This window comes from Plecotus auritus (assembly GCF_963455305.1).
Source record: "Plecotus auritus genome assembly, chromosome: 2".
In the NCBI taxonomy this organism is placed as follows: domain Eukaryota; kingdom Metazoa; phylum Chordata; class Mammalia; order Chiroptera; family Vespertilionidae; genus Plecotus; species Plecotus auritus.
This window is the reverse complement of record NC_137771.1, coordinates 176,929,801-176,955,803: the sequence shown is the minus strand read 5'-3', so window position 1 is coordinate 176,955,803 and position 26,003 is coordinate 176,929,801.

Here is a 26,003-nt window from a genome sequence, read left to right as displayed (position 1 = left end):
CTCCATATACATAAGCACTTATTCTCCATTCTTTCCTCCCCTCAACTCCTGGCAATCATCAACTTACATTCTGTTTCTATGGATTTTCCTACTCTAGATATTTCATATGAATAGAATCATACAAAATGTAACCTTCTGTGTCATGCTTCTTTCACTTAGCATGATGTTTTTAAGGTTCACTTTTAAGCATGAATCAGTGTGCTTCATTCTTTTTTTTTGGTGGAATAATATTCCATTGTATGTTTATGCCACAATTGGTCCATTTCCTTCCACTGAACCAAGGGAAGCTTGGAAGAGCCCACTCTTCATGCCATGATGATGGCTATGAAAATGCAATGGGTGGGAGTAGCTATGGCAAATCAAGGTTGCCTGATGACAAACATACATCAGGAATTGAAGATGTTGCCATGACAGAGTGTGAGATGGAGCAAATCCCACCAAATGGTGAAATGGCTGGCATGGCTATTTCTAGCACTGTGAATCACACCATGGGAAGCAGAATGAGAAACTTTGAGCCTGCTACCCAGAGATTTTGCTGAGGCAGGAAGTGTATTTATTTGTTTATTTTTAAATTGAATTTTTAGGGAGAGAGGAAGAGGAGAGAGAGAGAAAGGACATGAGAGAGAAAGAGAAAGAGAGAGAGAGAGAGAGAGAGAGAGAGAGAGAGAGAAAGAGAAAGAGAGAGAAACATCCATGTGAAAGAGAACATCAGTCAGTTGCCTCCTGCAAGCTCTGCAAGCTCCTCAACTGGGGATTGAATCCACTACCTGGGTATGTGCCCTGACCAGGAATCAAACCTGCCACCTTTTGGTGTATGGGATGATGCTCCAAACAACTGAGCCACACTGGCCAGGGTGAGGCTGGGAGCTTTATAAAAGTAAGTTTCAGAAGTGAGACTTTCATGCTATAACTATGGCATAGAGGGCCATTAACCATCAAAAATGTGTATTCTGCCCTGACCGGTTTGGCTCAGTGGATAGAGTGTCGGCCTGCAGACTGAAGGGTCCCGGGTTTGATTCCAGTCAAGGGCATGTACCTTGGTTGCGGGTACATCCCCAGTAGAGGGTGTGCAGGAGGCAGCTGATCGATGTTTCTCTTTCATCCATGTTTCTAACTCTCTATCCCTCTCCCTTCCTCTCTGTAAAAAAGTCAATAAAATATATTAAAAAAAAAAGTGTATTCTTCTCCATGGTATAGAGTTATTGCTGAGAATCAGCTACCCAGTAGAGGACTGACTACATTCCCAGCCTCCTTTATCTAAATGGAGCCATGTGATTGGTTGTGGCCAGCAGAATGTGAGTGAAAGTGTTTTATGTCACCTCCAGAGCATGGTGATTAGGAAGCTGGTGCCCCATCAACATACTCTGTCTTTCCTGCTTCACTGGATATCACAGTCCAGGGTGACCTGGAAGCCATGTGTTAAAGCTGGCAGAGCCTCTGCCAGCCCAAGTTCCCTGAATGACTATGGAGCAGCCATGTTGGACTGTTACATTAGTGAGAAATAAACTCCTAGAGGGATTAAGCCATTTGTTATTTGAGTTGGTTGTTTACTGAAGCTAGTGATGTCCTAGTGCAGTGGTTCTCAAACTTTGGTGTATAATCGAATCACCTGAGGGCTTGTTAAAACACTTTGTTGGGCTCCATATATGAATTTCTGATTCAGTAGGTCTGGGTTGGGGCCCAAGAATATGCATTTCTAACAAGTTACCAGGTGATGTTGATGCTGCTGATCCAGGGACCATACTTTGACAATCACTGTCTATAATAATTCAATAATACATACAGGAGTCAAGTGAGGAATGTTTACCAATATGGTTAGAAGAGTAAGAAAATTAAAATTAATTTAGCAAGTATTTGTTGACCTGTCTTTTGTGCCAGATAATAGACTGAGTCCTGGAGATAGAGTGAACAGCTCCTTGGACAACTTACTATTTAATTGAGGAGAGATACCTCAATCGGCATAGATATATAATACTGGATTATCAAGTACATCGAAGGGAAAGGGCAAGGAAATATGAAACCAAATATTAGAAAACTTCCTCCAGTTTGGGGTAGGGGGTTACCATGCTCAGAAAAGGCTTCTCTAAGGAAGGGGAGCGTTTTTAAGGTAAGATTTGAATGTCTGTAAAAGATAAGGATTGTATTTTGTTTTTACTTCATAAGAAGGAGGGTGTGTTCTATGGGAGAGAGAATGCACGAGGAAATTAAGAAACTGAAAGAAGGCCAGTATATTTGGAACAGGGAAGCGAGGGGAAGAATGGCAAGGAATAAAATCAGAGAGGTGGAGGGGGGCCAGATCATGCATAGGATGGTAAGCCACATAGGGATTTTGATTTTTATTCCAAGAATGGTGTGAAATTATTTGAGTGTAAAAGGAGGAGAAACAGTGTTTGCACTTAGAAATATTTTTATTCCCCCCTCCCATTTTTTAATTCAGTCTTTCTTAGAATTGAAGGAAGAGTTGATAACAAGTTCTTGGAAATACAGAAACAGAAAGACAACGCTTGTGAGCACAGTGGCCTGAGGTCATGTAGAATTTTTTTAGGATCCTGCTACTGAAAAAACTCCAGCCTCCGGAGCTTACATCATAATGCTCCTCAGCCCCCACCCTATGACTCCCTTCTACATTCTCAGAGGAGGGCCTTTTGCATGGTTTGGATCACACGTCCAACCTTGGTATTTATGTATGGTGGTGGCGTAGAGCTTGGGAAAGGAAAAACTGGGCACTGCATTTGATAGTTCTACTAGGATCACTTGGAAACGAAGGTTTATTGGTACTATAAGAAGAAAGAAAGGATAGTAGACAGACAAAATAACAGATGTGTTCTACAGACATCTGCTAGATGTCTTCTATAGACATCTGCTAAAGGGGCTTAGGCTTTTGGAAGGGAAAGGACTCAAGTTAGGCCATAATAAATGAATAGGACTTTAAAAGGCAGATTTGGGGAACTAGGATACAGAGGACATTCCAATCAGAGGGAACAAAGGTATGGATAAAGGATGAGTACAAATACAAATCATGATCTCGGAGTGAGGAGAAGGACTTAAGGACATAAATGGAGTAAAATAAACAAGATGACTGAAGGGACATTGACTAGAGTGCTAACTCACTGTGCAGGGTTTTGAAGATGATTGAATGAGATAACAGATATGAAAGTGTTTTGTAACTATAATGTTCTTTGAAAACTATAATAATTTTTACATCTATGAATTGCTTTAATTCAAAAAATACTCCTCAATAAATTGAATTTTATACACTAGCATTCTCTGCAATGTGTCATTATTTGCAAAATGAGAAATGTGAGCAGAAATTCTGTAATTTCTAAATAAACCAGCCTTAATGTGATATATGTCATTACACAATCATGGAGAGTTTCAGATATGCTGATTTATAACTCATCTTTCTTGTAGACAATTTTTCAATAAATCTATTTATTTTCCAGGGATAATAGCTGACTTTATTACTTTTCTGAGCATCTATGATTACAGAGGTAATTTACAAACATTATTTCCTCAAAAGTCTTACTGAATCAGTAAAGTAGGCACCATTATCCCCATTCTTCATACGAGGAAATGGGGGCTCAGAAAAGTAAGATCACTTTCCAAGCTCACATAGCTAGGAGAGTTCCAGAGCTAATACTCAACATTGGATCTGTCTGTCTGCAAAGTCAGTGCTGCTTCCTGGTCTCACACAGTCAATACTACTTCTACTCACTGTTATTGGAACAGGGACTGGGCCCGGAGTGGGTCTGCCTCAGACAGCTAGTAGTATGTGCGTTCTTGATTTTATGCAGGAAAAATTTCACAACATGAATCCAGGTGATTTTGAAAGTATGTTTGTTACAGCTGGGGACAGTGAAACAAAGGAAGGGCTTAGGATAGAAGAAGCAGCAGGAGAGAGTCTAGGTGGGGCTGTTTTGGTTCTTTCAAAACATTGTAGGAATGAAATGGGCCACACTGGGCTACATGAGCTCACTGGGAAGTAAAAATCACCGTGAAAGAAGTGAGCCAAGGTGAGACTGCTATTACCTCACTGGAAAGTCACAGAAAAAGGGGGCCTTGGAGACAGGTTCAGGGGGTAAACCCAGAACAAGGTGCCTCTGCCTGCTGCTTCCCTGGTTGCAAGTCTCATGGGGACCCTTAGAGTTTAGGAGAAAGAGAACAGAGATATAAGACATGGGTGTGCTCTAGCGAGAGCACACAGTGAGTCCTTTGTTTTGAGGCTTTTTGTCATTCTTTAGCTTGTGGGAATTCTAGGGGTGGTCTCAGGGGAGAGTCTTAACAGAATATCCATTAGCTTTTCAGGTGTGTCCTTCAATATGCTGGTTCATCAAAATGTGTGTATAGAAGGGTCAGGGTTGTTTTCTGGTTAGTTTTAAAGAACATCATCAAAGAGGAAACCGGGACTGAAGCCCATCTGTCCCTGGACAGTCTGGAATGTGTAAGCCATTTCCTTCTAAGTGTCGTTGGTAGGGAAGATAAGACCTTGTGATTCATTAGCTGGCTATAAATTGCTCAGATTGTTTGGCCTTGTTTAACTATTTTGTCTCAGTTTCCCCTATTATACTTGTCAGATAATTTTCCTAGCTTCTTACTATCCTGCCTCACTCAATATGCCGCCAAGTCCCACCAGTACTATCTAAAGACACGGAAGGAATGCCAAGGGATCTAGAAGGAAGATGTGCAGTCCCTGGTGTGGTTTGAATCAGAAAGGAGTAAGATGACTGAGATGGGTGTTTGTGATTTCAAACATTTAGAGGAAGAGATCCAGTAGTTAATGAGTGCCCCCTTGGGGTCCAGTACTGTGCAGGATATTCTCCGACTTACTTCATTTAATCCTCATAACATCCCTATTACATGAGAATTATCCTGCCCATTTTGCAGGTAAGAAACCATGACTTAAAAGTATGTCCATTGTTCAAACTAAGTGGTAGATCCAGTTATTATTCAGGCAATCATTCAAAAGATTTTTTGAGCACTCTGGGTCCTTAATACATATGTGAATTAAGCAGACAAAGATCTTTGTTGGAACTTACAATCTAGTGTAGGTAATATGCAAAAAGTCACATGGTAAGTTAAAAAGTAAGAAAATAAGAAAAGGGCAAAGGGATGATAGGGAACAAGAAGGAATAGCTTAAAAAGTGGATTTTAAATAGGATGGCTTTGTCACACTATCTAGAGTTCTCGAAGTTGTTTTGTCAAAGAATAATCTGTTTTGCTTATAGGAACACCAAGCTTAAGATCTTCTTACTTTGTAGTTATAGCTATCAAACTGGCAGAATTGGAGAGTCTTTTTTTCACAAATAGTACCTACATGTATGGGAATTTCAAGGAACGAGAGACCCCACTCTCACCCCCATCTTTGTCATTGCTAACCATGACACTCATCTTTAACATTGACTGGAATTCCTTCTTTAACTCAACAAGCAATTAATGTGAGAGGCCATTTGATAAACTGCCTGAGAGCTGCAAAACCTAGGATCTCATTTCAGGTCTGCCATTAGTTAAAATTTTACCTTGAAAGTTTTCTTCTCCACTCTGGGCCAATTTTCCCACTTGATAAATGAAAAGTGTTGGCATCTAAGGACAGTTCTAGCTTTAACACTCTGTGGCTACAAAATTCTGCTGAAAATTTTCTAGAATGTCCCAGTTAAAATTGTTTTAGCAGAGAGATTGGGCTTTACGAGAGAAATGTGTGTTTTCACATATCCTAATGAGATTTCAGAATCTAACTTCTCTTTTAAAATCAACATAGAACATCACCTGGCCCAAATTGTGGCCCTGCCTTCCTTTGAATGAATAGTAGGAGCAGGTGCTCTTCCATGGATGGAGCAGCCTAACAGGATGCCTGTTCAATTCCAAGGGCAGCTCAAGGTGTTGGAATGACTCTGCAAAGCCCCATCTGGCTTGGGACCTGGTTTCCTTAGCAATCACTTCCCTCCCAACACAATGTCAATTAACAAGCAATTAAAACTCTCAACTGCTCAGCTAATGGTCCCCAGATTGAAGTAGCAGAAAATGAGAGGCAGGAGGTTTTCATTCTTTTAAAAAATTTTTATTATATTTTAAAATTTCTAAGGTGCCCTTGGCTCAGGAACCTGCCACATTTAAGAATTCCAGGACTAATATATATGTCATCATACTTTATTTGTTATTTAATTATATTAATTACCTGATTAAAATTAAATAAAATCTTTAATGGCTTCCAATCATTCATGGAAATCTGAAATTTTCTGCTTAACTTTCTGTAAACCCTCCTTAACATAGTTCCAGTCTCACTGTCCAATCACATTTTCCACATATCCTTTTGAACACTCATTATTTACAGTACTTCTACCCAAAAGTCTACATTTTTGTCCACCATCAAAATCTGCCCATTTTGTAAAGCCCAGCCTTAAGCCAATATTATGATTACTCCAGTTCTCAATTATGATTCTGAGTAGCAGGTATAACTAGAGTTAGAATAATTTTATTTCACTTATCTATCCTATCTAATAAAAGAGTAATATGCAAATTAACCATCACTCCACTACACCCACAAGCCACGCCCACCAGCCAATCAGGAGCAAATATGCAAATAAACCCAACCAAGATGGCTACAGCCACAGAGAGCAGGAGGGAGGCTTGGGTTTCCCCAGCAATGGAGGAAGCCAAGCTTTCAGCCTGCCCTTGCTGGCCTAGGCCTCCACTCAAGGCTACAAAGTTTCAGTGATAGAAGATACATAAATCCAAACAGAAATGGCAACAGCCACTGAGCTGGAAAGAGCAGGAGGCTAGGGTTGCCCCCGGTAATGGAGGAAGCCAAGTTTTCTGCACACCCTGGCCAGCCCAGGCCTCCGCTTAAGGCTACAAAGTTTCAATTATAGAAGATAAGTAAATCCCCCAAAAAATGGCTGTCGCCACGGAGCAAGCGAGCAGAAGGCTTGGCTCTGCCCCAGGCTACAAAGTTTCAATTGTAGAAGATAAATAAACCCCAGATACCAGGGTCTGCTTGGGTCGCCGGGGGGTGTGGCCAGCCTGCAAACCACCACTGGCCCTTCGCTCAGGCCGCCTCATGCCCCAAGGGAACCCCCATCCTGATCCAGGACACCCTTCAGGGCAAACCAGCTGGCCCCCACCCATGCACCAGGCCTCTATCCTATCTAATAAAAGAGTAATATGCAGATTGACCATCACTCTAACACACAAGACGGCTGCCCCCATGTGGTCAAAGATCTTGCCCCCATGTGGACACAAGATGGCCACCACAAGATGGCCAGCAAGTTAGGGCAATTGGGAGGGACCAGGCCTGCAAGGGAGGGCAGTTGGGGGCGATCAAGCCTGCAGGGGAGGGCACTTAGGGGTGACCAAGCGGCAGGGGAGGGAAGTTGGGGGCGACCAGGCCTGCAGGAAAAGGCAGTTGGGAGGGATCCAGGCCTGCAGGGGAGAGCAGTTGGGCGGGACCAGGCCTGCAGGGGAAGGCAATTAGGGGGGACCAGGCCTGCAGGGGAGGGCAGTTAGGGGGAAACAGGCTGGCAGGGGAGCCTGTGGGATTGGGCCTAAATGGGCAGTCGGACATCCCTCGAGGGGGTCCCAGATTGGAGAGGGTGCAGGCTGGGCTGAGGGATACCCCTCTCCCCCATGCACGAATTTCGTGCACCGGGCTTCTAGTATATATATAAAAGCTTAAGCGACCTTTACGAATGCATGACCAGAATGACCAGTCAACCAGTCGCTATGGCACTCACTGACCACCATGTGGCAGATGCTCAGCTGACCGACCCATCCTGGTGGCCCACCAGCCAGGCGGCAGCCACTCACTCCCTTAGTCCTGCAGGTCCAATCTCTGGAGAACAGGCCAGGCACTGATGGACCAGCATTGCTGGCACAATCCCAACAGCACCGCAGGCCTATTGGTAGTTGACCTTGGGCACTGCAGCCTTTTCCCCTCCCTAGACACTCGGCAAGGAAGAAACGATATAAAAGTGGCTGCCACATGGTTCCTGACAACCAGCGCGAATGTCAGTGAGACAGATCCGGATCCTGGGCCAGCAAGGGCATCCCACCTCCTGCCTGGAGGGACGATTGCGTCCTGCCCCCCTGGGGACCCCACCCATGCACAAATTTGTGCACCTGGCCTCTAGTCTATAATAATGAAAACATAATATGCTAATCAGACCAGACATCCTTCCAGATGACCTTTCAGACAAAAGCCAGGGCTGCAAAGGAAACCCAGGTCCTGAGTGCCAGAGGGAAGCTGATGCCGGCAGCTGGGGGAAGGAAGGCCTACTTTTGCATGAATTTTGTGCATTGGGCCTCTAGTTTATAATAATTATCTTTATCAACTTTTTGCCCCACAAACAGATTAAAACTCCTGGAGGGCACATACCATGTTATTTTTTTTCTTTATGTCCTCAGGCTCTCATGAGCACAGTGACACTCATCATTAAGGGCCACTTAATAGGGAGTTTAGACATTGTTGCTATTACATGCAATTTGACAGAACTGAACATTTGGATATTTGGGGCAATAAGCTTAGGATCCTGCAACCTTAGCACTAGGGACCTTGGGGATTAATATACTAAATTTGTCATCTTCCCGAACAAAAATAAGCCATGATTTAAATCATGGCAGTAACTTTTCCTAAAGTTAAAGTATAAATAAACTAAAAGCTTGAGTCTAATCCCAAGTCTTCTGTCTTAAAATTCATGTTCTTTCCCTTTCCCCAGGAGTTTGAAACCTTCCCCTTGTGACATGTTTGATAGATGATGCTCACCTGAATGAGCTCTCCCTTGGGCACAGCCAGATTTGTGTGCAATAGCTGGAGAAAGCAGAGCCTTAGCCTCTCTGTCTCCACTACTCAAGAATGATGTCATGATGCACAGGAGTGTCACATGGATGTAGGTGACTTGCCTCTTCAATGATTTTTGAAAAGTTACAAATATCAGTACTTCAAATATTAGAATCAAGTGACTTGTAAAAACCTGTAGTTCTGCACATGCTGCTGTGTCTAAAACTGGTGTCTTTTGACCACCATTCAATAATATATCAACGAACTCACATTGTTAAAATTTCACTTTGTGTTGTAAAGTAGGCAGGGTGTTGAGAAGGTGTAGATCAGGTCAAGCCTGATTCTAACACAGCCCTCTGATGTAGAAATTTCAAAGAACAGGGACAACACGGAAAAATGGAATTGTAGGGACACAGATGGATCAGAGAGGGAGCTGGTGGTAGCAGGAAAGGGAGCCCTGGGCTCGGAGTGCAGGGCTGTGATGGGGGATATGATCACAGCAGCAGTAGATAGATAAATGGCTTGTGAAGATGGGAGGGAATCCAGCGGAGTTTGGAATCATAAGCTAGAGAAACATAGATAGTTTTTGAAATTAGCAATTACTTTTGGGTAGAAATGGTTAGAAAGGCAGGAAAGAACATCACAATAAATGTTGTGGGATTGAAAAGTTGAGTGTGAGAGAGGACAGAAAGATGGAGGGAAGGAAGAAAGAGGGAAGCGGATGCTTTTAGTGTAAAATGAGCCAGTTTCTGTGGTAGGGAAAGAGATAGTGTAGGGGTTGGGAACAGAAAGGACACAAAGGAGCTCCTGCTGATTGCTCCAGTGTGTGTGTTTGTGACTGTGACACAGAATGCTCATTGCTCCACAACCTTTGTGAATGACTGTTGTTCTACCCTATTAGGAAACAACTTCTATAGAATCAGTATCATAATGGTACCTGTAATAAAACATCGAAGGCTGCTTTTAGATCACTCAGCAAGACAAAAGTAAATAATGTATAAGTGTCTCAAAAGTAAAATATATCTCAAGTACTTCAGATGACTCTGTGCCTCGATTTCATCATCTGTGAGAAGGGGTAATAATAACAGTTTTATTATAATATTTTATTACTATAGCTATTATATTGTTTTCTTAGAGACAATTATAGTATCTATACAATAGGATTGTTATGACTAATAAGGAGGTTAATATTTGTAAAGTGCCCAGCACATTGTGCTATACATATGTTTGTTGAATACATAAAAGTAAAATACCAGTAGATAGGTTGTCAATATTGGAAGAGAATGGAGGGACTATGGCCAAACCATTTCTTTTAAGAGATGCAGTTGGATTGCAAAGAGGAAAATGATTTACTACAGACTTCAGTTAAGTTGGTGGCAGAAGGAGTGGTAAGTAATAAAGTCTCCTGATTTTGCCCAGTTGGCATGGCTCAAGGGTTGAGCATTGACCTATGAACCAGGAGGTCACAGTTCTATTCCAGTCAGGGCACATGCCTGGGTTGTGGGCTCCATCCCCAGTGGAGGACATACAGGAGGCAGCTGATCAATGATTCCCTCTCATCATTGATGTTTCTAGCTGTCTCTCCCTCTCCCTTCTGCTCTGAAATACATAAAAAATATATTAAAAAATGAAGTCTCCTGATTTCTAATCAAATGTTCTTTATACTAAAAACACATAATAGGCATAAATACAGTACAGATTTGACAAATACTACAAACTTTAATATTTAACCGGAATATTGGCTTTTGGAGGACTGTGTCTCATCTATCTCTGCATCCACAGTGATAATCTAAACTCTGGGTATTCTGATGAATTAATGAATTAATTCACATTTGAGGCAGTACAAACTCATTGAGGCTTAGAACTGATAAAGTAGGAATGTTTTGAATGAAGGAGCAACATTTTAGGTATGGCATTTTTTTTATGCCCCTTTCAAATCTTGCATGCAAAATCCACAGCCTAAGGTCTAATACAAAGTAACTCTCAGTAAGTTATTTTTAGGCACTTGCATACAAGGCCAAGAAATGATGGCATAACTTGGCCACTAGTCCAGAGACACCGCCAGGTCTGATATTCTTTCCTTTATGGGTGTTGGCAGATAGTAGTTTGGGGGAAAATACCTAACTGGCAGAACGGGGTTGCAAGGAGGTGATATGCTATTGCCCAAATGTTGGTCAGTGTTCCGTTTAACGGTAATTGATTTTTTCCATATAAATGAAAAGCAATCAGTCCTACAAAATTTCTCAATCCATATTGTCCCTTGCTTCCCTTTAGAGTTTTAAGATGTTTGTTTCCTGTTAGCACTATTTTTATTCAACTGGATCCCGTTGGGGATTTTCATGCACTTTTCCTGTTTATTTTTCTTCCTGTTTCTCAAAACAGGACTTAAAAGATAAAGATGAACAATTTTAAAGCACTTCATAATGAATTTTAAAAGTTGTTATTAAATATTTCAAGGTTTCCACCCTGGCCAACCCTCCTCGCACAACATTTAGGGGGCGAAGGAGAGGAAACTGAAAGGGTTTCTGAGACTTCTGAGTAGCAAATGATTCCACTTTCTAGCTGTGTGCTTAAGCAATGTTCTTACTCTCTCTGAACCTCAGCTTCCTATTGTATGTGTAGAAAGTGTTGTATGGTGAAGAAATTAGAAAAGAGGGCTTAGGAGGAACAATGAAGGCCAGAAGGCAGAGACTATGTCAGCACTGGTGGTTATGCCTGGAGAATATTGATGATGGCAGTCAGTGTAATCAAAAGATTGGAATAGAAACTGACTCCTCTACTCACCAGCTTTCAGGTAAATTACTGAACTTATGCTTATTCCTAATCATAAATCTTGATTTCAATATCTCATATGCATTTCACTTTCTGATGAAACCTCTGGATTTGCAGCTCCCTCTTTTTTATACTTAAATAAATTTTCAACCCCAGAGATCTACAATCATTGATCCTTCTAGCATTTTGCTCTTCCCGTGCCTCTTCTTGTCCTCTTCTCCCACCTTACTAAGCTCAGTTTTCACAGTCCATTATTATATTCAGCCCTTTGCCAACATTTTCAATTTTCTTCCCCTATTCCCCTTTATCAAATTTGCCCAATAAGACCCAAAGCTGGCTAACTTCAATACTCACCTACCCTGTGACTGTTCACAAACAGCTAAATGTAGTTGGAAAATAATAATTAACTTGTGCTGTCTAGCCTCACTTTACATTCATGATCACAGATTTCAAAAGGGACCGTAGTGAAGCCTGATAATATTATTAAATTTCCATAGTCAAATTTAATCTCTTATTTGGTTATGTTCCACACTCTCTCCTATCTCTTCCAACTTCCAAGACCTCTTTCTCCATCATCAATCTCAGCTGGTAACCTTACTTCTTACTTGGCTTGGAAAAGAGAAGTTGGAAAAAGAAAGGAACTTCAGTGTGTTTTTACCACTGCATTTACCACTTTAACGGTGTCTGTGCCCATAGGGTGCACTTCCCTCCAGTTACTACAGCTGAACCTTCTCTCTTATCTACGGTCATCTTTCAGATTCAGGCCCCACATCCCATCATTTCTTACCTACATAGGGACACCCTTTCAGTATGCCTTCCTTCTCTCTTCCATACAATCAGCTTTTTTCCCTCTCTACAGGATCATTCACATACACATACAATGATACTTCAATAATCTCATCTTAACAACAAACAAAACAAACTCTTCTAGACTTCCACCTACCACCCCATTTCTCTGTTCACATTTATAGCAGGATTTTCCATACTAGCTGTCATTCATTTTTCTCCCCCACCTCTCATTTTTTTTCTCTGTACTCACTGTGCTTGGATTTTGTTCCCACTGAAAAATAGAAATTAGAAAGATATCTGTGACCTCCATGCTGTGAAATTTAATCGTCTATCTGGATAGAAGTATTAGGAACTATTGACTCCTTTAAATAATTCTTTTACTTGGCTTCTGGAATAACATTCTCTCTTGGTTCTTCTCCTGCCTCACTGGATACTCTTGTTTAATATCCTCTGCAGTCCTCCCTCATCTCCCCAACCTCTCTATATTGGACTGCTCTGGAGATCACTCTGCTCTCCTCACCTCTTCTCTACCGATATTCATTTCCAAGGGGATATTGTTCAGTTTCAAGGCTTTACATGCCACCTATGTACTAACAATTCCAAAATATTTATCTCCAGCAGCACCTCCCACCTGAACTCAATATTCATGTAGCCAACTGTCCACTCAGTATTCACTTGGATATCTAAAAAGCATTTCAGGTGTAACATGTCCTAAATCAAACTCTTAGTTCTCTTCACCCCATCGATTTACTTCTCCTCTATCTTCCTCATCATAGTACATGACAATTCTATCTTTCTAGATGCTCAGGTCAAAACTCATTAAATATCCTCTCTCTCTTTCTCTGTCTCTCTCATTTTTTTCATATCCAATCAATTAGCATATCTCATCAGTTCAACCTTCAAAATAAACCCAAAATTTGATCAACTTCTCAACTACCACCCTCTTTTTCTACCACCCTCTCAATACAATAGACATAAGTGAAATTATGTTATGTCTAGTTTTAAAACCTTTGAAGAACTTTCCATTTCACTCAGAGTAAAACATTACAGTGGTTGACAAAGCCAAAGGCCCTACATGACCTGGCTTCAATCACGTCTCAGACATCATCTCCTGGCACTCCTTTTCTCTCTGATAAAGCTGTTACAACTTCTTTGCTATTTCTTGAACACACAAGGCACATTTCAACCTCAGGGTCTTGCACTTACTGTTTTTCTGCCAGGAATGTTTTTACTTCTTAGCCTCATGGCTTGTTCCCTTGCTTCCTTCAGATTTCAACTCAAATATCCTCTTCTAAATGAGGCCTTCCCTGTCCAGTCTACATAAAATAACACATGTATGCACATACATCCACTCCTGCCTCCCACCCTTACTCTTAATCATTCTTTATTTTTCCTATGGCACTTACCACTACCTGGTGCATAATATATATCCCTGTTTATTCATCTTTTCTTCTGTTTTCTTTTATTATTTTGCTCACTGCTATGTCTCTATTATCTAAAATAGTGTCTAAAAAGCAGCAGCATCCAATAAATATTCAATGAGTAAATGAATGAATGAGACTAATGTGTTACATTGATTCATTTATGTATACTGGACTCAGCATTTTGTCTGAGCATTTTTCAGCTTTTGATAAACTGCCCTCTCCATCCCTGTAGTTACTCAGGGAGCAGCCATGCTACAAAATGTGATTCTGAACCCCTGGCTACAGTTGATGGGTCAGGGATGGACACCCTGGGCCAATTGTTTTTTCCTTGGGAATTTGGTACTGTGACTAAGGGAACTGTGCCATTTACTGACACTATAACATCTTTCCACAGCTGTTGCAGATCTTGTTTTCAGCCAAGAGAACTAGATACAGAGGTTGCTATCAAAAAGGGAGAATAAAATGATGATCAGAGGGAAGCAGAGGTGACAGATGGCCAGAGAAGCTCTGTAGAACTCTAGTCCCCATTACCAGTTGCTTCAGGTCCAAACAGATCCCTGTCCTTCCTGTTACATTAAGGAAAACACCAGCTCAATGTCTACCAATCTGATAGGTGATTAATAAATACAATTTTATCTGAATCTTGAGGGGAGGGGATCATGTCTATATCTGTATAATCTCAAGATCTTCACAATAAGCCAAACGAACCTAAGTTGCAAAAAATAAATGTTTTATAAATGTTATCATCTCATCTAATTTGATAAAGAAGGGATTCTGTTTTTTTGTCTTGAAATACAGTGTGATGTAACAAAAAGATTATTAGCCCTAAAACAGAAAAACTGAGTCTGGTCCAGCTGTAAAATGGGGTTGGTTATCATTCCTCTCTAAACCACTGTTTTGTCACCCGTGAAAGAAAGGGGCTGGATTAGTGGTCCGTAGTCTATGCTCCAGATCTAGATTTAGAAGTTGGGATCCTTAATGATATAGGGCAGTGGTCGGCAAACTGCGGCTCGCGAGCCACATGCGGCTTGCGAGCTGCGATTTGCCGCTCTGTTGACTAATGAGTTTGCCGACCACTGGGATAGGGGCTTAATCACAAAGAACAACAACAGCCTGTAATTATTGGAATTGAGAGTCTAGGTCAGTGGTCGGCAAACTCATTAGTCAACAGAGCGGCAAACCGCGGCTCACGAGCTGCATGTGGCTCATGAGCCGCAGTTTACCGACCACTGATATAGGGCATTCTCTGGAGGCATGTTCTTTTCCTGTTGATAAATACTTCAGATGTTTTAAACATTAATCTCTTTTGTGACATAGTGGGTCTGAAACCCTTCATCTATGGGGGAGTTTTCCACCTCATAAGACTTGGTGGGAGATAGAACTTACCTTCCACTATAGACATTACAGAATTCAAATATTCATGTTCCCATTTCTCTTCTGCCTACCCTTAGGCTACATGATGGAAATTAGGGCCACCAAGACTGAACTGGGAGCTTGTGATTAGCTGGGTTCAGGTGCAGCTTCCATTGTTGACCATTATCATCTCCTAGGTCAAGGCTGAAAAATACAGTGTTACCACTTGGCATCCAGTGTTTGTGGAGGGAGTGTAGGGTCCTAGAGCACTGGATTGCTAACATGTAGGCTGTGGTCCTAGCTGGTCCCCAGGTGCCACTTTCTCCCTTCTTTAGGCTTCTAAAGACTCTGTGAGTCATCCAGGTCACTATTCTTTCAATTTGTTCCTTTTTTTACTTAAATCTGTCCCAGGTGGTATCCCCCAGCCAACTTCTACAAATAATAACCCTGACTGAAAAATCAGATTAAACAATGGCTGATCATTCAGCCCAGTTAAACTGTGTTCATTACCCAATCAGCATTTAACTATGCAATAAACATTGAACTCTGAGCTACATTACATTAAAAATAATAAAAATGTCAATACCTTTATATTTTACAATGGGTAGTGTTTCAGTCACTTATTCTCTCTTAGAAGAGTTTTGTGAAGTAGGGGAATAGAAATTATCTTCCTTTTAATGTTTAATTCATTAATTCAACAAATTGATTTTGAGTGCTTAGTACCAGCCACATACTTTCCTTGGTAAGAAAAAAACTGATGAGGATCCTGCCCTCAAAAAGTTTACGTGCCATTAGGATGATAATGTTTATGTTATGCATATTTTACTACAATTAACAAAATATTTTATCTAATATTGATATACTCTTTAAAAAGTTTCTATGCTATAGGGAGAAAGAAAGTAAGCAAGTAAACAAATGAAAAATGGTAATTACAGATTGTGATGAACTTATAGAAATGAAAAAAATTCACGGTATAGACTGTAACTGAAATGGGATGAATTGGGGAGTGACCTTACCTGCAATGGTCTAGACCAGTGGTCGGCAAACTCATTAGTCAACAGAGCCAAATATCAACAGTACAACAATTGAAATTTCTTTTGAGAGCCAAATTTTTTAAACTTAAACTTCTTCTAATGCCACTTCTTCAAAATAGACTCGCCCAGGCTGTGGTATTTTGTGGAAGAGCCACACTCAAGGGGCCAAAGAGCCGCATGTGGCTTGCGAGCTGCTGTTTGCTGACCACGGGTCTAGACTCTCAATTCCAATAATTACAGGCTGTTGTTGTTCCTTGTGATTAAGCCCCTATCGGAAGACTTCTCTGAGGATGTGACTTGTAAGAGAAGAGGGGTCAGTTATGTGAAGGGTAAATGTTCCAGACAGAAAACTGCACGTTCAAGGGCATCGAGGCAAGAAAGAGCTTGCACATTGGAGGAACAAGAGGCTGTGCCCGGAGCTTGAGTGAGGGGCACTGAGGAAACTAAGGCACAAAGAGGTCAGAGGACTTGCCCAGGTTCACATGCCTCAGGACATGGTCTCTCTATTATGTCTGTTGTTTGCAGGGCAATATTGGCTGATCACCTAGCTAGATTGGAAGTTTCTTGAAGTAGGCCCCATGACATTACTTTTCTTTTTTTTTTTTAATAGATCTTTATTGTTGAAAGTATTACATATATCTCCCCTTCCCCCTATTGACCTCTTCTAGCCTGCCCTGCCTTCACCCCAGGCCTTCACCACCCTATTGCCTGTGTCCATGGGTTATGCATATATGCATACAAGTTCTTTGGTTGCTTTCTTCCCCCCCCCCCACTCACCCTCCCCCACCTTCCCTCTCTTTCTCTACAGTCATGACTACTGCAGTCTCTAATAGAGCCTATTATGTGTTTTATTTTTTATTTTTTAGCAAAAAGGACATCTGATTAGAAATCATGGAAGTTAAATGATTTCTATGGACTCTTTATTGCCAGTCTTCAAAACCAGCTAATAATAAATCCACCATCCATTTACTTGCCAGGACCACCGTTTAACCAAGGTCCCTACTTCTTAATCTTGTGCAGCGTTTTTCGTTGCCCTGGATGGGACAGGTGCAGCAGCTTTAGATGTAATTTTCAGATGAATGCTGATGTCAATGCATGCATACAGGCAATTGGAAAACAACATTAGAATTTATTTCAACCCTATTGAGAAAATTTCCGAGAAGCATTTCCTATTATTATAGTCTGTCACTATTATAACTGAACTGGAAGAACCACTTAGGAATTACATTTCTTGGTAATGGGTAACATTGACATAAATGTTGCAGATCTAAAGGTGACCTGAGGACAACAGAAATAAGTTCTTGAGTTGAGGAAGCAAAATAAAACTCGGTGAGTTCCATTCCCTGCTAGCACTTATGACATCCCTGATGTATGGATAATATATTCCATGAATTTTTAACTCTCTCCAGTAGTTATATATTTATGTGTATATGTATGCATATACCTTGCATATATACTAGTATGTATGTATCCATAACAGCTTTGTAGTCATGTACCATATGATGATGTTTTAGTTAATGGATCACACATACTATGCTGGATCCATAAGATTATAATGGAGCTGAAAAAGTCCTATTGCCTAGTGATGTAGCCATTGTAACGTTGTATGTAACATATTACTCATGTGTTTGTGATCATTCTGGTGGAAACAAACCTACTGTGTTGCTAGTCACATAAAAGTACAGCACATACAATTATGAGGAAGTGAATTTACAAGTTTTTTACTGGATCCTGCATATGGTATCATATCAAAGAAATCTTTGCCTAATTCAAGGCAACAAAAACTTTCTCCTATGATTTTTTTTTTTCTGGAAGGTTTATAGGTTTTGCATTTAGGTCTATGATCCATTTTGAATTCACTTTTGTACATGTTGTAAGGTATGAATCAAAGTTCACTTTTTTGCTTATGGATATTCAATTTTTCCCATTTCATTTGTTGAAGAGACTATTTTTTCTTTTCTGAAATACCTTTTATCCTATGTAAAAAAATCAATGACCATATACTAGCATGTGTGGATCTCTGTCTAACTTTCTATTCTGTTCTGTTCTATTTATCTTTTATACTACTACTATACCATCTTGATTATTATAACTTTATGATACATTTTTGAGTCAGATAGAGTAATTTCTCCAAATTTGTTTCTTTTCAGAGTTGTTTTGCCATTTCCAGATGAGTCAGCTTGTCAATTTATTTTAAAAGTCCTGCTAGGATATTTATTGAATTCACTATAATTCGTAGATCAACTTGGGAAAAAATAACATATTAATATCAAGACTCCAATTCATGAACACATAATTATCTCAGTAAATATACTAAAGCATATTTTCTTTGAAATCTTCCTGGTCTGCTATTACTCAAGCCACCTGGGGGGAGCGGGCCTAAGCTGTCAGTTGGACATCCTTAGTGCTGCTGCTGAGGCAGGAGAGGCTGTGAGCCTGGCTTCTGGCTGAGTGGCGCTCCCCTTGTGGGGTGCACTGACCACCAGAGGGCAGCTCCTGCATTGAGCGTCTGCCCCCTGGTGGTCAGTGTGTGTCATAACGATTGTCATTCCGCTGTCGTGGAAACTTGCTCTCCCACATCCCCAGAGGGGTCCTGAATTGCGAGAGGGTCAGGCCAGGCCGTGGGACCCCAGGAGGGATACAGGAGGTTGGCCAGCCGGGGAGGGACTGTGGGAGGGCTCCAGGGCATGTCCAGCCCGTCTCACTCAGTCCTGATCGGCAGGACCCCAGCAGCAAGCTAACCTACCAGTCAGAGCGTCTGCCCCCTGGTGGTCAGTGCACGTCATAGCGAGTGGTTGAGCAGCTTTAGCATATAATTATCATATTACGCTTTGATTCTTTGAATGGCTGATCGGATGACTGGACACTTAGCATATTAGGCTTTTATTATATAGGATATTTAAACTGCTTTCTTGCGGCAGCATATGGCTGTGTCTTGCTTATTAAATCTGATATGACAATTTCTGCCTTTTAATTGGGGTGTTTAGATCATTTACATTTAATGTTACTATTGACATGATTGGGTTTAAATCAGCTATCTTGATATTTCATTTCTATTTGTCTCATGTTTTTGTTTTCCTTTGGATTAATAAAGTATTTTTTAAGATTCTATTTTATTATGTTCTTTGTTGGCAAATTAGCTATAATTATGTGTGGCTTTATTTTTTAAATATGCATCTGAGGATATGTTTATTGATTTTAGAGAGAGACGGAGAGAGAGAAAGGGGGGGGGAGAGAGAGAGAGACATCAATGTGAGAGAGAAACATCAATGTGTTGCCTTTCCTTTGTGCCCCAACCAGGGACTGAACCCACAACCTAGGTATGTGCCCTGACCAAGAATTGAACCTGAGACCTTTCAATGTAGATAATGATGATCCAACCAACTGAGCCACACTGGCCATGGCTGTGGTTTTATTTTAATGAATGATTTAGGGATTATTATATTCACCTAAACTTTTCCTACTATATCTTCTAGTGATAATATATCACTTCACATCAAGTTTTTGAAACTTATAAGAGTATATTTCCACTTCTCCTCTCTGTATTATTGTCATACAGTTAACTTCTACATATGTTATAAACCACACAGTTTATTGTAACTATTTTTGTTTTAAAAGGTCAATTATATTTACAGAACTTTAAATAATAAAACTGTATTTATATTTATTACCATTGTTACCATTTTCCCCTATTCAGAGCCTGCCCTGCTCACCACCTTCTTCAAAGCAGTCTTAGAAGTACAATTTAAAAATTATGGCTTGAACCTTCTCTTCCTGCTCTAGCCAAAGTCGGTTTATCTCACCTTATTGTCAATAAAACTGGGAAGCAGCTGGCTACTAAAAGCACACTGAAGGTTGTCATTGTGGAAGCAATTAAAAAAAAAAGGACATTATCCCTCCTGAAAATTATCAAGCTCTACACAATTTGCTGAATCATTTTCTACCGCTTCTGTTTGCTGAAATACATGATGCTTATAAAATACAATGCACCTAGAAAACCTGTCGTCTTTCCTTCAGCATGGGGCTGTTGGAACCTCCAAGGGGAGGTGACAAGATAATTTGGACACTCATCACCCCTCAGCCCTTGGCACTGCCATTATATCCTGAGAGTGCCAAAATCTTGGCAGCCTCTGGATTTGGTTGTTTGAGCTGCAGGTGCTGTGGACGGACAGCGTAGCAGATGACTATTAGGAACCTGGCACTCAGAGATCAGTTTTTGGAAAGGAGAGAAGATATAGCCACTTTCTACTTTCAATGTTGGCCTTCATGCAAGAGAGATGTTGGCACAGAAAGCTAACATAAGTGGGCAGGTGCCTGGTACCATCTTTCCCACATTTGCCAGCTTTTTTTTCTTGGTTGGCATCACCAGAAAAGCTTGTCCTGATATCATCAGACACATAGGAGTGTGCAGACATGGTGAGGCTCTGGCATAAGCAACACACCGAGGCTGGCACAGGAGCATGGGCATAGGTCAGGGTGCCCTTTCACAGGCCTGCCTGCACCATGAAAGTCACCAGGCTCTTGACTGATAATTCTAATACCATGCTTTCCGAAGACACCTACAGCCATGTAGACACTGACTAATGAGGAGTATAGTTCAGGCTGAAGCTGAGGAAGAGCTACCCCAAAACGGGTTAACATTTACTGATTGGCCCAAGACATTGTGTCAGGGGCTAAAAGTATTCACAGAAGTATGATCCATGTCCGTAACCTCAAGGTATTCAAACTGGTTGGTAAGACAGGACATAAATAATAAAAGATGCTCAAGAGATAAATGAAATAAATAAAAGTAGTGACTTAATGAGGCAACACATTCATTGCCAAATGAGAATTGCAGGTGAATTTATGGACATCAGAATAAATACTGACTAGCTATAGTATGGTGGTTTTTAGAAGACAAAGATGGACTGATTTTTAAGTGAGATAAAGTCTTCAGAAATGGTCATTTAGTACAGAAATAGTGAACCAATGTGAAGGAGATAAAATAATGTACTTAGTACTAGAAATTAAATGTTTTGGGTTGAGAGAGGCCAAGAAGGAAGCTTAGCATCACCATACTGGTTTTGGTAACTGAGAGACGATTGGGGTAAAACAGATCTGAAAAATATGGGTTCTGAAGCTTTGTCATTTACAAGCTAATGTAACCATGGCCAAGCTATTTCACTCTTTTTTTTAAAAAATAAATCTTTATTCAGATTATTACAATTATTTCTCCTTTTTCCCCCCATAGCTCCCCTCCACCCAGTTCCCACCTCACCTTCTGCCCTTACCTCCCCCGCACTGTCCTCATCCATAGGTGTATGATTTTTGTCCAGTCTCTTCATGAACCCGCCATACCCCTTTCCCCCTGAGAATTATCAGTCCACTCCCTTTCTATGCCCCTGATTCTATTGTATTCACCAGATTATTCTGTTCCTCAGGTTTTTAATTCACTTGATTTTTAGGTTCACTTGTTGATAGATATGTATTTGTTGTTCATAATTTTTCTCTTTACTTTTTTCTTCTTCCTCTTCTTTAAGAATACCTTTCAGCATTTCATATAATACTGGTTTGGTGGTGATGAACTCCTTCAGCTTTTTCTTATCTGTGAAGCTCTTTATCTGCCCTTCAATTCTGAATGATAGCTTTGCTGGGTAGAGTAATCTTGGTTGTAGGTTCTTGCTATTCATCACATTGAAAATTTCTTGCCACTCCCGTCTGGCCTGCATAGTTTCTGTTGAGAAATCAGCTGACAATCGTATGGGTGCTCCCTTGTAGGTAACTAACTGTTTTTCTCTTGCTGCTTTTAATATTCTCTCTTTGTCTTTTGCTCTTGGCATTTTAATTATGATGTGTCTTGGTGTGGTCCTCTTTGGATTCCTTTTGTTTGGGGTTCTGTGCGCTTCCTGGACTTGTAAGTCTATTTCTTTCACCAGGTGGGGGAAGTTTTCAGTCATTATTTCTTCAAATATGTTTTCAGTATCTTGCTCTCTCTCTTCTTCTGGCACCCCCATAATTCTGATGTTGGTACACTTGAAGTTGTCCCAGAGGCTTCTTACACTATCTTCAACTTTTTGGATTTTTTTTTTTTCTTTTTGCTTTTTCGGTTGAGTGTTTTCTGCTTCTTTTTATTTCAATTCTTTGACTTGATTCTTGTGTTCCTCTAGTCTGTTGTTGGGTCTCTGTATAATATTTTTTATTTCAGTCAGTGTATGTTTAATTTCTAGTTGGTCCTTTTTCATATCTTCGAGGGTCTCGTTATATTTATCGGCCTTTTCTAGGATATTCTTAAAAAGCCTTATAACCATGGTTTTGAATTCTATATCCAGTAGTTTTTTTTCCTCCATTTCTTTCGTTTGTGATCTGTTTCTTTGATGCCGCATTTTCACTGCTTCCCTGAGTTGGTAAGGTAGATTTGTGTGCTAGGTTTCCAATATGGCCCAGTGGGTCTGCCTCCCCAGTTAACCTGAGGTGGACACTCTTGGTGCACCCCTTTGTGGACTGTGTGTACAGCCTTGTTGTAATTAAGTCTTGATTGTTGTTGGTATCACTGGGAAGAATTGACCTCCAGGCCAGTTGGCTGTAAGGATCAGCTGTGTCTATGCTGGGAGAAGTTCGGTGCTGGAGACAGCCTTATAGGATTAGACTTGCCAAATTGCAATAGCCTCTGTGCTCAGCTTGGATGGGGTGGAGTCTCAGTCTTGGCTTCCCATCAGCCTTACCCTTGCGTGCACGTGCGCGCCTTCAGACCTCTGCCTTCCCGGCTCCCGAGTCTCTGCCCGAGAGTCCAGACTCCCCCCACAAGAGCGTGGGTCCCCAGGGGCTCGCCTGGAACCGGGGTTCAGTGCAGTCAGAACTGGAGTTCAGTGCAGTCAGGGGCTTCCTTCCCCCTTCCGCCAGAGAAAGTCAGCCAGGCTCTCAGCCGCCCTTCCTCTCTGCGCGCACAAAGACCCTTTGCCGTACCTCCAATTCTCTGTGAGCTTTTCTCTTCCCTTCTAGTTGTAGAATTTTCACTCAGCCAGCTTTCCTGTGGTTCTGGATGGTGTCCGTTCTGTCTTTTAGTTGTAGTTTTGAAATTGTTGTGCAAGGCAGCAGTTTAGGTGCTTACCTATGCCGCCATCTTGGTTTCTCCTTCTATTTCACTCTTTAGATTTAGTTTCTTCATCTGTAAAATAGGAAGAAGAATATTACTAAATTTCTTCAAAAGGATTGTTAAAAGGATAAAGTGCATTTATGTACAGCAATTAAGCACATACCAGTCAGTGTATGAAACAGTAAAGATTTTATAAATATTATCCAATAGTGGCGGTTGTGTCAGTGGTAGTAAAGTTTTTTGGGACCATACCTTAAAATAAAGTTGGTAATGAGTCATGGAATTTCTCTTCTGAAATGCAATAAATGTCACCCTTTTAGTAAAAAAAAAAAAAAAAAAAAAAAAAAAAGTCGGCACACTGCAAGGCCTCACACAAGGCACCTGAGGCTGAAAGATTATACAGCAAGGGAGTGACAGGGCCCGGGGGCAAACACAGGTGTTTTGATCTCCTGTCCTCCCTCCCTACCTACCGCCCTGCAACATGGCCTATACTCACAAAGCCAGGGATGGCGGATGTGGTCAACGAGGGGCTGAACTGGGCAGATTTGAATTCAATTTCCCCTTAATTTGTTATCATCCTTTTGATTCTGTACAAACTGGATATTTTTCTCAGGGTTCCTTATGCAGTTGCCTGCCAGCATCTGAAAGCCAGCTGGAGGGGCAGCAGTGAAAGTCTGGCATTTGTTAGTGAAAAATGCCTAGTACAGCCCATAACATTCTGGTGGTCAGTCCAAACTGGGGCCAAACTCCCTGTCCAGGCTTCAGGTCAGCAGAAAGTGATTCATATTGGTTATGCATTCGAAGAAGGCAGGAGAATCACATGGCTTTAACAAGTATGTTTAATTGGGGCTTTTTTCTCAGAAGAAGAGAGCATGTCCTCTTGATATCTGTCACATGAAGAGGGAAGATAGAATCCTAATGGCCTCAGCACAACAGGGCTCCATTTCAACCTCAGAAGGCAAAGCTATGGGGAAGGGCCGGGCTGTCAGGAACAGACATTTTCAGTAGGAAGGCTGCCTGAGAAAGGGGCTCTGTCCTTACAGAAAGCTGGAGAGAGAGGATGGTCAGGATCACTGTCCTTACTTACGTATGAGCCAGGATGTATTACTTGTATACTTGTGTATGATGTATGTTTTCCAATGACCAAAAACATTGCAAAGGCCTCTTTTTGTTAGTTGGATACCACAGTGTTCTCAGCTTGGTTTGGTATGCCTGGATCACGAGAAACTGAAGATCTAATATATTCAAATCCACGCATGTTCATCAGATGTTTACTACCCACAAGCAAGGGAAATACTGTCTAACGGTGAAATTGACAGAGTCTCTGCCTTCTAGAAACTCACACTCTGCTTGGAGAGGAACATAGTAAAATGTAGTACACAACCCTTTGGGTAGCCACTCTGCACACAGTGATTTTCTATTCTGCCCCCTCAGGCCCAGGGGAGGGAGGTCTCTAGTGGGGCTATATAGTGTGGATAGCCTTCCAACTCTCACAATTGCAAATTGGTCCAAGGATAGACACTGGACACAGCTGGGCCCATCTAGTCCCCCTCTCTCTGTCTGTTTCTCTCTCTCTCTCTCTCTCTCTCTCTCTCTCTCTCTCTCTCTCTCTCATTTAAAACTAAGAACAAAAGAGACAGGGACTGGGTGTCATTGGAATCACATTGAATTGATGGCAATACTCTGGGTAGAAAGCCAATGAATCCCAGAATTTTCTTTCCTTTCCAAAGTCCACTCCCTTCAGTTCTGGAGGATACTTACCAGTCTTTTCCAATACTTTCTTATTGTCTCAATTAGTTTCCATTGGTTTTCTGTTACTTGCATTTAAGAGGCCTGATTAATATAAGTGATATGAGTTAAGAAGATGATCAGTAGAAAATCTGTGGAAATAATGCAACAGCTGTAATACATTTACACAATGGGATACTACATGGCCATAAAGAAGGAAATCTTATCTCTTGCAACAACATGGATGGGCGTGGAGATTACTATACTAAGAGAAATAAGCCAGTTAGAGAAAGATAAATACCATATGATCTCACTTATGTGTGGAATCTAATGAATAAAATAAACGGATGAACAAAAAAGAAACAGAGGCATGGACACAGCTGTTGGGGTGGGGTGGGGTGGGGGAGGATTGGATGAAAGAAGGTGAAGGTATTAGCCAAAGAATATATATATGCATAACACATGGACACAGACAACAATGTGGTGATAGTCAGAGGGAAGGGAGGGCAGGGGTTGAGTGGAGATGGGCAAAGGGGAAGGAGAATGGGGACATTTGTAATGGTGTCAACAATAATAAAAAAAAAAGTCTGGAAATAACTAGGGTTGTGAGAAGAGGGGACAAAGGACAGCTATCTCTCTCTAAATGCCTCTAGCAAAAATAAATGGAGGGGACATATCTAGGTACCCTCACAGAACAGAGCTAAAAAATGCAAAAAATGTTGCATATTTACGAATTTCTTGGTATCTAATAACAGTATGGCAAAGGAATTCTAATTTGGGAGTCAATTATTTTTTTGGTTCTAGTTCTATTAAAATCCTGGATGGCCTGACCAGTATGATTAACTTATGAACCAGGAGGTCATGGTTTGATTCCTGGTCAGGGCACATGCCCCAGTTTCAGGCTCTATCCCCAGCAGGGGGTGTTCAGGAGGCATGCAGGAGGCTACCAATCAATGCTTATCTCTAATAATTGATGTTTCTATTTCTCTCCCCTCTCCCTTCCTCTCTCTGAAATCAATAATAAAAAAAAAAAACACATAAAAATAATTCTGGATGACCTT